This window comes from Lucilia sericata, unplaced genomic scaffold, assembly GCF_015586225.1.
Source record: "Lucilia sericata isolate MDLA Ls3-8-SP2 unplaced genomic scaffold, ASM1558622v1 Contig000063F_arrow, whole genome shotgun sequence".
Taxonomy (NCBI): Eukaryota; Metazoa; Arthropoda; class Insecta; order Diptera; family Calliphoridae; genus Lucilia; species Lucilia sericata.
This window is the reverse complement of record NW_023994098.1, coordinates 146,996-163,329: the sequence shown is the minus strand read 5'-3', so window position 1 is coordinate 163,329 and position 16,334 is coordinate 146,996.

Below are 16,334 nucleotides of genomic sequence, written 5' to 3'. Positions count from 1 at the left end.
AAATAATCAAAAAAACAAAATACACAACGCAATGAATAAGCAGTGTTGTAGTTGCTTATTTTTTTATGAAATTTTCATAGGTTGTCTCTAATTGGGTTGGCTTCTAATTGGCTTAGGTACTATCGGATATCCAACAGAGATATCAGAATTTATACTGACAGTCAAGCCGCTATCAAATCCCTGATAGGTGTGTATTCTACATCAAAACTTGTCCAAGAATGCCGGGCGTCTCTAAACGAGATGGCGAGATATTCAAGAATTACCCTTATTTGGGTCAAAGGACACGGGGAAACAATTGGCAATAATACTGCTGACATTCTGGCAAAAGCCGGCACGAGGATGACCATACTGGATATTGACCAGTTCTGTGGTGTCCCCTTAGCGGTCATCAAGAAGCAAATACTTGATTACTGCTTCAATTCAGCTCAGGAGCGATGGTCTCAGGAGCACACTTGCTCGATCGCTAGGCTACTGTGGCCTCGTATGGATTCTCATAAAACATCCTACATTTTAGGGCTAAACAGAATATATCTGAGCGCTTTGTTATCAGTTCTTACAGGTCATTCAAAGTTTGGAAACCACGCTAGACGTATTGGTATTCCATATAATGACTTTTGTAGGAGCTGTCAAAATGAAGAAGAAGAGGAAACTATTACTCATTTTCTGTGTAACTGCCCGGCCCTGGAATCGCTCCGTCATCAGGCGCTGGGTTCGTCTCACTTTTCTGATCTATCTGATCTGTCAGCTATTCAACCTGAGTGTATACTAGCATTCTTGAAATTGTCGAAGTGGGTGTGTAACTAAATACACACTATGATTTTTCTGGTAATAGAGTCTTAACTTCTTCGCTATTCTATACTCATCATTCTACTTTCTATATCTGTTTCTTCACTACTTTCTTTATCACTACTCTTCCCCTTCCAAATGTTTTCCCTTATCTTTTCTCTTTACAGACGTTACAAAGGGACCGAATAGGACCCAAGTATAGACTTACTCGTGTTAGTAAGCAGTCTGAAAAACCTAACCTAACCTAACCTAACCTATAGGTTGTCTCGGATTTTTGCTTATATCTCCGTTGTTTATGGATGGATTTTGCTGATTTTAAATAGGAAACTTCTCGAAAGCATGTCTGATAGAATTGTTGAAGATTTGGATTCAGATTTTAGCAGACAGACAAACAGACATGGCTCAGCTATCTATAAGGATTCAGAATATATATACTTTATAGGGTGGGAAAATTATATTTTGGAAATTACAAACGGAAAAACTGACAAACTTATGTATACCCTTCTCACGAAGGTGAAGGATATAATAATTTTTAATACATAATAATACTTATACATATATGTACATATAATAACTTTCATTTAGATTTACTTATAAATTCAGTGGTTTCCCGGTTTAACGAAAGATATAATGTCAGACCATTGCGTATAAACGAGAACTTTTTTAAACCCAATAAGAAATTTTGTATGATTTAATGGTAAAAATATGGTATCGGAAGGTAGGATGTTTATGAAGAATTGTGACCATTTTTATACCCACCATCAAAAAAGATGGGGGATATATTGATTTTGTCACTCCGTTTCTAACACATCGAAATATTGGTCGTAGACCCTCATTAAATTCTAGGACGATCTAGCCATGTCCGTCCGTCTGTTGAAAGCACGATAGGGTTCGAACGGAAAGAGCTAGAGAGTTAAAATTATCCACAAATATTCCTTATAGATAAGGTTTGTTTTTTATTGCAAATGTGCAATATTGGTCCACGATTTCGCATAGCCCCCCGAAATACAGCTTTAACAGTCATAACTGTTTTGAAAATACGAGTATAGCGATGAAATTCGACATAAATAAGTTTTATATGTGTCAAACAATGATCAATTTTCATGTATTGTGAAAGCTATTTTTTTGGTTTATTTTCAATTTCAAATGGATTATAAGGAATATTATGATGTAAAATAAAAGAAAATTAATTTACAAATTAAAATCCAAAAGAAACCTATAAATAAATTGTGTATTTTGTAAACAATTATATTTTTAAAAAAATTTTTAAAAGTCTAATATATTTCGAAGTACAAAATAAACTCACTGTTATTGTTGGCGTTTTGTCAAATCTTTAATGTTTTGTGAAAGATGCGTTTTGAATTCTTATTGAGTTCAAAATAATTCTTTCATAAGACATTTCTAGTTTTCATAAAATATTAGGAAAGGTTTCTTGATGAGCTGGTTTAAGCAAGCGGCGAAATGCGCATAGGAACTAGCTTTTCCACCATCAATACATTACAGTGAATTTATTTAAAAATTGGGGTTGAAAGCACGATAAAAAACTCTTTAACTTATTTGAAAAAATAATAAAAAATCCTGAAATCAATTAAAAAAAAAAAAAAATGTTTTAGTTTTTTAGACTACAATACATATTCCAAAAATACTTTGTATTAATACAAAATAACATAATGTAAAGTACCTTTAAGTAGTAGCAATTAAAAACAATAAAAAATTAATTGAAATCAAACACACTAAATAATTTATTCATTAAATACTTTTCTGCTTTTGTTTTCTTACTTCAAAAGTATTTGTTTTACTTTTGCTCATGTACATTAGTATTAGTATTGTACATTATATAAACTTTTGCGAAAGGTTTCGTTTGCTTTCATACTCTGAAACTGAATGTTCTTTCATGTGGCATTGAATTATTTCGATGCTTGATGTATAAAGTTATGTAAAAAGAGATTGTACTAAAGGCAATGTACATTTGTATTATAGTTCTCTGATAAGAAACTGAATACACCAAGAAACAAAAACAACATACACATGACAATGAAACACACAGCCATCCAAACATACGAAACGAAATAATAATAAAAAAAAAACAAAAACAAAATACACAACGCAATGAAAAATCAGTGTTGTAGTTGCTTATTTCTTATGAAATTTTCAGAGGTTGTCTCGGATTTTTGCCTTTATCTCTGTTGTTTATGGACAAACTTATATATACCCTTCTCACGGCCACCCGGGCATGTTTCCTTGATGTCAGACCGCATCTTGGTGTATTGCAATCCGGGGGTAGATAGGTGCTACCAATACCTGTATTCTACCGGGACTATAAATTGGTGTTGACAATTTACTGCCTGGCCTAGTCCTTGCAAAAATTAGAAAGAGGTCTAACCAGAGCACCACATAATCTGGTACTACGGGTGGCCAGTTGCCCACAGGACTTGTCCTGGCTGGTCAGTTGGTTGAGGTTTCTTCGGGATCCACGTAGTGGCTGTGGTTGAAACCTAAATCGCAGGAAGGGGGTGCTTTGTTAAAAGACTGATACACGGTGAAATATAAATTTTCAAGATACATTTCTGTACAAATTACAGAGCATGACTGTGGATTAATAAAATGTTGGAATTGAGCTGATAATGCAAAGATTGGGTATACGAAGATGAACGATGTTTCTGATGTCTACTTTGATTCTATAGAGAGAATGGAGTGATTGATGGATTTGACGGATGTGTGATGGTGTAACGATGAACGATGTGTTAGACTACGGTCTAGCAAAAAGGGGAGGAGTATATGGTGTAAGGTCGTCACTGCCCTTTATTTAATTTATTAGCGATTTTCTAACATGGTTGAGTGCATGCTCAACTTATCACAGTGGGTCTTTGTGGCCACAGAGATAAAGTCTTGTCAATTAATATGATCTGTGTTTCGGACTACCAATTACGTCCCCTAGGTGCTGTTGCCGAATCAACAGAGCCATAGTAGTGTGGTTGGGCAAATTACGTCGGGGTAGATTGAGCTTGCTCATGGCACCTGTCTTTCCCCAACGTGACTACTTTGGCAAGAGATTAGATAGCTCGAGTACTTGAGCAAAGTGCTTGTACATGGACCGGAATATCCATGTACAAAAATTGCGACCTGCGTGTAAGATACACAAAGGGGCAGTGGTGAAAAAGTACCACTGTGAGGGCTCCACGCCAGGTACTCACGTAAAGCACTTCGACTTCATACCATTCTCACGAAGGTGAAGGGTATAAAAAGTAATATATGGGGAATTTCATGTCAAGTGACCCTACTCAAAAAATCGATTTCGACAAAATTTGCACTAAAGTTAGTTAGTTAAAATTTTTTTTGGAAAGAATGAAGAAATAGCTATCTGAACTCCTTTGGATAATTTTTGCTAGTACCAATAGGTGAAAAGTTACACTCATTTGAATAAAACTCTGTATGACCAAAATGTCCAACTTCCCAGCAAAATATTTGCTTACAAATTCACTAGAAAAATCACCAGAATTCATCGAGTAAAGTACTTACAATTCTACTAGAAAAAGTACTTATTTTTGTTTGAGATGTTCCAAAAGTAAGTCAATATTATTTGGTTGGAAATAAGTTGTTTTTTTAGTAGAGTTATTTCTAGAATATTTATGAAAAAATAAAAATAAAAAGTCGACACAGACTGGGGTTGAACTCAATACCTTCCGTCTGCCAGTTGGATGCTCCACTCACTACACCACTGCTTAGCTGTTTTATAGTGCGTCAAATAATAGTTTTCACACACAAATACTATGTATTTTATTTTCTGTTTGTCTAAAAATAGATACTTGATTTCGTGTGCACAAAAAAAGGAAAAAAAAGAAAAAGTAACTGTTTTATGTTTGTTTGTTTCTTTATTATGATTTTTTTTAGACTTTACATACAAAGTAAGTCATTAATAAAGTTAGTCATTGTAAGCAAAGATTTTGCTGGGTTTGACCCCCTCTGACTCCGGCAGTTCATGACCGATAGAGCTGTCCGGCTTACTATCCATAGTACTAAACTTGGTGCAAATTTCATCCAAATCGGAAGACATCGATTTTTAAAGTGGGGTCACTTAACACGAAATTTCCCATATGTATGAAAAACTTTGAATTGTTATCCATCAAACTGTTATATTTTGGAACGCATTAATTCTTCAACGAAATAAACAAAAATAATATTATAATTAATATTGAATATATGTATATACTTTTGTATTTATTGAAATTGCATGTTATACTTTGGGAAGCAATAAAAATAGGATTATCTTATGCACAAAACATTTCCCACCAAAGTTTAAACGGTCAGATCAATTTCTTACATTTTCTGCAAATAATCGAAATTTTTAATGGAACCGCGTAATGAAATAAGACTTATATAACTTAACAGATCCCTTTTTTTAAATTCGGCAATAAGTATTTTAATATAAGTATTTTTTTAAAACATTAGCTACTGTTTTCTAAAAAAATTCAAATAATTAAAAATTAATTAATTTATTTATTTATTGTTTTGGATCAATAAAAACATTACCTTCATGAAAATTGTTTAAAACATTAAAATAACTTGGAATTAAGCCGTCTATAAAGATCTGAAATTATTAAGTCATGGATTATTTTTAAAATTATTTACAGTTACTAAAAGGGCCCATACATAACACCAGCATGCTGGCACAATAATTTGATTGAGCTTTCATGTTCGGACCACACCAGCATGTTTGTACAGTATTCAATTTTTAGAAATTTTGTGTGGTAAAGGTCGTTGCGAATAATACAAATATTTGCAAAGAACTGACATATTTTGTTTACCGCAAGCGTGAAACCGATCCGTAGGCATATAACAATTATCCCCAAAATATTTTTCTTTTAGATTTCATAGACAAACTATGATTATTGCACAAAAAATTGTATTTGAATGAGCAAATTTCCCCATACACAGTACAAGCATGCTGGCACAATCACAAAAATATCAAATTAATTTTGATATCACACAATCAGATGGCACAATCGCACCACAACCCCATACACGTTCAATCGGCTTGCACAATCACTTGATTGTGCCCCTTAACGATTAAGGAACACCTTAACGACCCTAGGGCTTGTAAACCTTGTAATCAAACTAAATTCAATGAAATTTGGCATATGACCTTCTATGGTACCGGAGACGAAGCCTATTGAAAATGGTTAACATCTGTCCATGATTTCACCTAGCCCCCATACAACTGAACCCGACGAATAGGGCTTTCAAGTTCATAATTATGTTTAATATAATCGTATCTCGACAAAAAGCTGCAAAACCAAGTTCTATACTAGCCTTGGTGACTCTCATAAATTTTATAATTATAGGGTCTCATTTGACCATAGCCCCTATACAAAGCCCCCTTCAAAATTTGACTTAAATGTCAACAATTTTATTCAACAATAAATGGCTTATGTATATCTGAGACAAGGTACAATTCAACTTAAATGCTTTATTATGAAAACTAAATCACATTTTATTTTTGTAACAGGTGTAGGGTACTATATGGTCGGCCTCGCCCGACTATAATATCTTACTTGTTTTTGTTTGCACTCTTCTAATTAAGGAGTTATACACGTTTAAAAACTATCTACTTAAGTTCAATATATTGGGAACGGCATGCTCAATTTTAAGAATATTAGTACCATTAAAAGGCCTGGTCCTAATAACTAAAAAAGTACCTACAATTAGAATAATTAGATCCAAAGCTATATGAAAATTAATAAAATTGTGTTTAAAAAAGGTGGGCTTAAAATATCTGATTTTAATACTAAATATCTTATATGGGCAATTTCGTGTCAAGTGAACCAAGTCAAAAAATAATTTATGTATAAAACAGTAGTATTAATTTGAATATAATGATTCCAGATAGCATTTGAATACTTTAAGTAAAACTTTTAATGTATTTTATTTTTGCAAGTAAAATACATAAAAAACAATAGAAACAGGACCTAAAAGTGCAAATAGTTTAAAAAAATATTGAAAGTTAAGATTTAACTCAAATAAATCTAAATGATTTAAAAGATTTAACTCAAATAAATCTAAATGGGTTAAAAATGCAATGTTCATCAAATGAAAGCCGAAACGTACAACTTGAAAAAATCTTTAAATGCTTATAACTCCTTAAACAATTAAGAGAGAGACAAAATTTAAAATATTTTTAATTAAACATATGACTTGGTTTAAAAATTATGGAAATGGAAGCCGTTTAGAGCAGTGGTGGCCAACGAGAGAGTGCTTAAAACGCATATGTTTTAAAAAAATAAAACGGTACACAAATGGAAGTACGTATGCTTTGCACTGAAAAAATTATATGTTTGTATTAATTTTGTGTTATTCATATTACATATTTGTATTATAAATGAATAACGGAAGGTATGTATTATTGTATGTATTGATGCAGGACTTGATGAATGTGTTAATATATTAATGTACATATGTATGTGTTTATGTATGTATTGATGTGTGTGTTGATATAAGTGCAGCGCAGCTGATCATTGTTTATAATTTTTTATACACGAACATGTCAAACTCCATATAAAAATATTTTAAAATCGTGCGGTTGCTCTCAACTGCTGGTACCTTGTTAAGTATACCAGGGTAGTGTTTGGCCATTAACGATCTACACACACGTTATGTATACAAATAAAATTATAGAGTATTGGAATTCTCCTCAATATTACCAGAATTAAAGATATCTAATTTTAAAAACTACTTTTTTAGAAGTATATTTTGCAAATTGCCAATGCAGCGAAATGGATCGGAAGTTTTACTTATTTTTATCTTGATTGACATTATATGAATATCAATATAATTATTTTATGAGAATTACCAGAAATTTAAATTTTAAAAAAATATTTGACTTTAAAACAAATAATTTCCAAATGATAGAAACTCGAAGGATTCGATTTCTATCTAACATAAAACAATGTTTTCGAATTAAGTATTCAACCAAAAAAAATATACGAAGTTTTTTGTCAAAATTTTTTCAACTTTAAAGCAAGTTATTGTTGATTGTATTTACTACCCCGATGTATTTGTATGGTAGCTATGAGATACCACCCATTTCCTGTGAAAGAAATTATGTAGCAAATTGCATCAAATTATATCTAAAAGGTTAACATTTAGGGATGGACAAAGATTCATCATATCAACATATAATGAAATTTAAATTTTAAAAAAATATTTGACTTTAAAACAAATAATTTCCAAATAATAGAAACTCGAAGGATTCAATTTCTATCTAACATAAAACAATGTTTTCGATTTAAGTATTCAACCAAAAATAATATAAGAAGTTTTTTGTCAAAATTATTTCAACTTTAAAGCAAGTTATTGTTGATTGTATTTACTACCCCGATGTATTTGTATGGTAGCTATGAGATACCACCCATTTCCTGTGAAAGAAATTATGTAGCAAATTTCATCAAATTATATCTAAAAGGTTAACATTTAGGGATGGACAAAGATTCATCATATCAACATATAATGCCCTTTCTATTTCCTTTGTAGATTGTTTAAAATGTCTAAATTTAAATGTATTTAAGAAATTACCAAATTTTAGCAAAATAATTATTTTTGTACTCCGAGATCCAACCCTCTAAAATATTTTTGATACTAATACAAAATCTCATCTTCCATCCCTGACTCGACCTCTGCTGCGGATAGTCACCTCGAGTCTTTGGGCACGGTGCAGAGGCTTAAACATCCTAAGGATGTGAACTAAGAACTACCCTCCCCATACCTCACAGCGTCTGTCCACTATGTCAAGAGCGGCTGTGGGATAAATGACCATCTTCGGTCGCCTAGCGATCACGACCTCAATTTGGAAGCGTCTGTTCCCTTAGTTAAGGCGGCTACCAAATCCCCCTTTTATTGATGTCGGTCCGGGACTATGGTTTGGGTTACCTAGGCAAAATAAACGTACCTCCCTAGCGTCTGTTTCCTATGTTAAGGGCTGCTGAAAGGTACAGTCTGGTTCTGTCAGTCCGAGTGTTTTTGGTCGAAACAAAATCCAGGGTGCGTCTGACTCATATTGAAGGATTTAAACCTTTATGAGACTGATGAGGAGGACGTGCGCATGGTGTTCTCTGAGCCGCAAAACACGGAGGAAAACGGACAAAATCCGGAGGCCCATGACCCTGTAAAAGGAGACCCTGCAAAGAGAAACAAACAAAGGACAGGACACGAAACAGGACAAACGGAAAGGATTGGCGGACTCTCTGTACTCTCGGGATCCTGCAACTCTGACCACCCGAGAAAAGCGTTTGCGGCATACACATACCTACCTCATACAGAAGTATGAAGCCATGCTAAATACAACTGTTGTGGAGGTCAGGCAAGACACGACCAAGACGGAATCAAACCAGAGCAGGCATGTGATCACATCTAAACATGTGCCAAATGCCAGCACTGTCTCGGAGAATCTTGACGTACAGCCATCTTCATAAAAGGGACCAAAGAGAGGTGATGACCAATGCGGCATGACAAAGTCTGCTAGCACAACACCCAAGGGACTGTCTGCATCCTCCTCTTCCCGAGGTACTGCGACGGTTACCAAAGGTCCAGCAAGTAGGGCTAGTATAAAGCGCCTAAGGTCAGGTGAAACGCAGGTGTCTGAGGGTAAGCGGTTGAAATCATCAACTAGCTTAACATCAGCACCAGAGCTGCAAGTAGCCATCATAGACCATAGTCATCCCGATGGGAAAATGACTACGGACAGATGGCTACTTCTGGAGGAAAAGATCTTGCGGGTACTAGTTGGCGAACTCGCACGCAGTGAGGATGACTCCTTTACTGCGTTCGATGGCGCCAACTGGTCAAAGGGTGTCAAAATCATCGGTTGTGGTAATGAGAAAGCACTAGGCTTTCTCAAAAACTGGCCCAACGCAAAGTTTGAAATCGTCCCATTGAACCAATTACCTTTTCGTTCGACGGTGAGAGTGTGGGTTCCTTCTCCTATTCTGGAGGACAAATCCATACTAACACTAATTAAGCGTCAGAATAAGGAACTTGGTACTGACGATTGAACGAGGACGAACGAGGGATAGGGGTAAGGATCTCTGGATCAAAATTGATTCAGAATCCCTCCGACTCCTTCGTTCCTCTCAAGGCGTCATAAAGTACGGACCCAACCAACTTCGGTTGATCTTACCCGCAGAGAAACGCAGTGATGAATCCAAGCGGCCTGAAGGTGGTACAGATTAATCTGCACCACTCCGAAGAAGCAACGGACGACTTGCTGCTTTTTATGGAGAAGGAAGTTATCCAAGTGGCCTTAATCCAAGAACCCTGGCTTGCAGCCAGTAAAGTTCGAGGCGTCCGGTCACGAAACTATATGCTCCTTTCTCCAACCCCTGAAGGTAAAATAAGGAGCTGTATTTTGGTCAGGAAAGTCATTAAAGTTTTTCTTCTATCTAATTACAGTTCTGGTGATTTAACCGTAGTTGCATTAGAACGACAAGCGCTACCAACCCTAATTATATCATCTGCGTACCTTCCTTACGACGAAGACAATCCACCCTCATGTGCCTTACGCACACTAGTAGAATGGTGTAATACATGGGGCCATAATCTTGTCATAGGATGTGATGCTAATGCCCATCATAATCTGTGGGGGAGCACGGATATTAATGACAGACATGAGGGTTTACTTCAATACCTTCTAACTACTAACCTAAGTGTTTGCAATAGAGGTAATAGACCAACGTTTTTCAATAGGATAAGGGAACAGGTCATTGATAGTACTTTCGTAGGGAACACTGATTCAGTCAGAATTCATGATTGGAGAGTATCACTAGAATGCTCATTCTCCGATCATCACAGAATAATCTTTACGATACAGCTTACGCTGGCTAGGGAAAACCCCTTTATAAATCCTAGGAAAACCGACTCAGTCAAATTCAGTAATCTGATTGATACCATACCACCTCCAGAAATGGATGAACTACATGGTACACAAGACTTGGACGACTCAGTAGATTATCTATCCTGGACTTTAAGGGAAGCCTACTATGCTGCATGTAGAGAGGGGCAGGTACCTAGGAAATTCCGACAACCATGGTGGAATCCTAAACTAATGCAGCTAAGGAAAGAATGTAGGAAACTATTTAATAAAGCGAAGAGGGATCAAAACCCGTTAAGCTGGGACGATTATCGTCAAAGCTTCAATACTTTCAAGAGTGAAAGCAGACGAGCTAAGAAGGAATCTTGGAAGCGTTTCTGAGGAGCTGGAGAATACCACGGAGGCATCACGTCTACGTAAGGTGCTATCCAAAGACCCCGGAACGCCTGGATTCGTGTAATTCTTCAAGCCCTATAAATCTCCAGGGCCAGATGGCATATTCCCAGCACTACTCCAGAAATCTATCACCATAATGCCATGGCTAATTATGATATTTAGGAGCTGCCTGGAAACAGGATATATTCCTAAAGTATGGAGAGAGGTTACAGTGGTATTTATCCCCAAAGCGCACGGTGGTCCCAATGACAAGATTAGCCCGAAAAAAGTCATTTTGTCGTACTGTATATATGTAAATTTTTTGTTTGTTTTTGTAATGAGAACTCTTCAGCCTACATACATATTATTACTGTAGTACTGCCTTAAACACAAACAATTAATTTAGTTTGTTTTTAATAACAGAATAGTCAATATTTTTGTTTGATTTGGAGATCTTGTAAAATAAAGCTAAAATATATTCCTCATTTGGGGATTTTATTTATACAATTGGGGTATGTATTTTTGTTATTCCTGGAATGGTTTAATGTTTGGTAATTTGAAGAGACCCAGGAGAAAAAAAATTATACTGTTGCATTTTAAATTTTTTTGAAAAAATTTTGGTGAAAAAAGGATGAAAAATTCAATATTATTACCCAATTGTCGAAAAAATGGTATCTGGTACATTGAAAAAGGAGAGTATTCGAGTCTTCCTTTAAAAGTTGATTGGATGAATCTTTCGTTCTTCCTAGTAAGGAAAATTCAGACGACAAAAATGTTGATGGATCGTCAACGACGAATTTTGGACATCCTTCCAAAAATATTGGTCCAACACCCAACTTCAATTATTCCAATCGGTTCCGAATCACCAATATGACCGTTTGTCCGTCCGCCTGTGCGTCATTGTAAACCTATAGCAATTTTCAAGATAATTTTGCGAAATTTGGAACATACTCTTATATTGCCCCAAGGACTAAATCGGTCCATTATTTCACCTAGCCCCCATATAACCGTACCCCCCGAATAAACCTTTTGAGCTTAAAATTATGTTAAACATTCTAATATATCTACAAAAATCAGCACAACTTAGTTTTATATACATATCGTATATAAAAATTATCGATTTTATTGACAAAAAACAAAAGGTCCTGTCTACAAAAACATTTAAATATTAAAGGTAAAAAGTCCAATTTATCGATTTTTATATACGCCATTGTCAACTATCATAACAAATGATAAGTTTCACTATTAAACAATTTGTTTATTTACTTAAAATAAATCGCGTTGATTGAAACAAACTTTTCTTTATAAATAGTTTTTTGCTTCTCCTGTCAAATTTTAAAAATGTTAGATATTGCCGTTTGCGTTTTAAGTGACGATATGTAAGACTGAATGATACTGCTCATTTTCGTCACCACACAAAGTCGCATTCAGAATATGATTAGAAGGTCAATAATTTAACTTTAAATACTAGTATCTCGCCTTATGTCAGTTAATTTTGTATGAAAAGTGCCACGCCCACCCAATCAAATCAATGGGCTTTAAAGTTGTGATTCTTTTTCAAGGGAAATTTCTTCCCACAATAAGTGAACTCATGGAATCAGCCCTCAGCGTCCTACTATCATGGTCCAAGGAAAACGGTCTGGGTGTCAACCCGGCCAAAACTGAACTGGTTCTTTTCACCAGGAGGTACAAAATTCCAGAAATCCGCGTTTGGATGGTACCATTCTGAATACCTCAAGCGAAGCCAAATATCTTGTCGTTATTTTAGACTCTAAGCTCACGTGGAAGCGTAATGCCGAGAGTCCAATGAAGAAGGCATTATGTGCCTTCTATATATGTAAGTAAACCTCTGGGAAAAGATGGGGTCTTAAACCATACATTGTGCACTGGATGTACGCCGCGGTTATAAGACCTATTCTGACCTAAGGAGCTCTTGTTTGGTGGAGAGTGGTGGATACCAAGACTTATCTCTCTATTCTAAACAAGGTACAAAGATTAGCATGTCTTCCAATCACTGGCTGTTTGAGCTCCACCCCTCAGGCTAGTCTAGAGACGATGCTAAACATAACTCCCCTTGATATATACACCAAATCAAGCAAGTCCACATTGCTCATGGCACCATCCTACAAAAGATAAGCAGGCCAATCATGGGGCAGGAAACAGACTACATTCGAAATGTCTTCTCAACTGTATTCAATCATTGGCACAACTGACACAACATCACGTTGATTTGATATGGGTTCCAGGACATGAGGGCATCCGGGGAAATGAAATATCTGATGAATATGCAACCAAAGGGTCGTCCTTAGACTTAACCCTTGCGCAAAAGGTTATTCACACGCCCCCAGGGACCCTTAATAGATTAATGGGCTTTAAGTTAGACTGAACTCAGGTGGTCAAATATCACCACTTGTAGAATATCGAGACTGCTCTAGCCCATTCTGACAACAGATAGGACTACGACTCTCTTGTCTCTTAGTAAGAACTCGATTAGGCTTCTAACTGGTATAATTACTGGGCACTGTATGATTGGACATATGTCGGAACGTATGGGATACCCAAATTATAGTTACCGTAGAAGCTGCTTGGACGAAGAAGGAGTGGAATCGGTACAACACCTTCTATGTGACTGCCCAGCCTTACAAGAGCACAGACTACTCTATCTTGGTAGAGCATTTTTCCATGATCTAGACTGTCTCAGAAATGCGTCACTAATAAACATGATCGGTTTTATCGGGCTGGTTTACACGGAGACCGAACGAACCAAGTAGTCAACGAAATTAGGGAGGAAGACCATTCTCTCAATATTAGGGAATCGTAATTCTAAGGGTATCACAATGGGCCACGAGGCCTCCGAGTGAACTCGCTTGCTAGCGAGCAACCCACGTAACCTATCCCTGACTCGACACCCCTCAGTGGTTTTAATCAAAATTGTCTACTTAGCACTAGGTGGCGTTACAATTCACAAAAAATATACGTTATAATTAAACTATAATTAACAAATGGACTAAAACATAATTTAATATTTCAGTCTATCATGATACTCCATAATAATAACAGAAAAAACAATATCCATGTGAATAAAATAAACATAACCCAATATGATTCAGCAATGTTCTCAGCAAAACGAATACTGAATTCTTTGCTCGCCACAAACCGCTTTCCAAATAGTTGACATTTGAAAAAAATCAAATTCAGAAAAAAAAACGGTTAACCGGTTTTCATTATTTATTAACAAAAGCTCTTAATTATGGAAAAATTCACATTTACATATGTATGTTTAAATTTGTCTAATAAAACATGATTGATTTTTAACATTTTAAAGGATTTTTAATGTATAAAAAATTAGGATAAAATGAGACACTTTTCTTAAGGAAAGTTGGTAATACTTGCTTATTCAAAAATCCCTTAGTTTTATGATAAAAGTTTAGGTAATTCCCACAAACATTCCTATACTTCGATAAAATTCCAGCTTCATTTTATTTAAATAATGGCATAATTGGTATGTATACAAATATGTTATTTAAGAAAAATATTTTTTTCTATTGAATGTTAACATATTACACAATATTGTTTTATATTTTATATTAAAATTGTGTAGATAACATGATTAACTAAAAAAATCTCTTCCGGAACACTTAATATTAAGAAACGCATATGAAGTATTTATGGCTTAATTTTGAAATCTATTAAATATTAACAAATTAAACAATATTGTTTTATATATACACTATGTAGATAAAGAGATTAACTAAAAAAAGTCTGTTCCGGAACGCTTTATATAACAAAACCCATATGAGGTACCCGTCCGGCGGCTGCTACATTATGGCCAAATATTGAAAATTACTCCGCCGGAGTAGAATTATCCATTCGCAACAAATATTCATTCATTCGTAATATAATAATTAAATAAAAAATTAAGTTTTACTTAACTTCAGTCACTCACTTAAATTTTGCAAATTAATCTGCCGGAATAGAATTTTTCGTTTGAAACAAACACTATTCAATTCAGAATATATTTTCCTCACAAATTTTAATATCTTTATCTTTAATTTTTAATAAAATATAAACATTTTACAAAAATTTTTCATCAAATGAATTCGCCGTACTTATGGTTTTTGACATCTACGTAAACCAAATGCAAAAACAAAATACATGTAAAACGTTGTTGTTGAAGAACTCCCACCACCTTATCTGAATTCGCCTTGATACATCTATATATATAAAAAGCTTGCGTGACTGATTGACTGACTGATTCATCATCGCCCAGCCCAAACCGTTAAAGCTAGAGTCATGAAATTTTGGTTATAGATTCCTTTGGTATTTTATAGATCCACTAAGAAGGGATTTTTGAAAACTCGAATGTTTAGGGCATGAAATGGGTAAAAAAGGGTAAAATTGGTATCCTTAATATCTCCCAAAGAAGCAAAGATATAAATAAAATTAGAAAAATATCCTTTTTTATATAAAAAAATAATTGATAGGTGTCTGGTACTTTTTCGACTACATACGCACTTCCAATCGTAAAGAAAAATAAATATTTTAAACAATCCTCTTTTAAATATATTTTTCACCTTACTCAACAAATGTTAAATTCCAAATAAATTATAAAAAAAGTATTTATGTAACAAATTAAACCATCCAATTTTTAAAATATAAAATGAGCTACAGTACGGCAGAAGTAAAACAAAATTAAAACGAAATCTCTTATCTGTGATGGAATCATGAGGTTTCTGAACATACCTTAAAGCCAGTTTAGACTATACCACAAGTCAAAATTTTGTTTACGGATGTAACCAAACCATCACATAGTCTTATGGCTCTTAATTTTTTGAAATAAATAAAAAAACAAGCACATTTATTTTATTTTTCTTTAATACGCCTTCACTCTTTTATACGCACATAATATAGTTCCAACTCCTTATTCAATCTATATACATATGTATGTATATGTATATACATATATGTAGAAGCCATGTGTGACTGATTGACTGACTGATTCATCATCGCCTAGCCCAAGCCGCTAAAGCTTGATTCATGATATTTGGATACTGTGTTCCTTTGACATTGTATAGATCCACTAAGAAGGGATTTTTGAAAAGTCGAACGTTTAGGGAATGAAATGGGTAAAAATGGTAACCTTTATATCTTCTACAGAAGCAGAATATAAATAAAATTCCAAATATATCATCTATTATACAAAAAAATAATTGATAGGTGTATGGTACTTTTTCAAAAATCGCGATTTTATAGAGCTAAAAAAACTGTCCGTGTAAGACCTTTTCTTAGCCTGTTTATATTCTAAACAAATGAC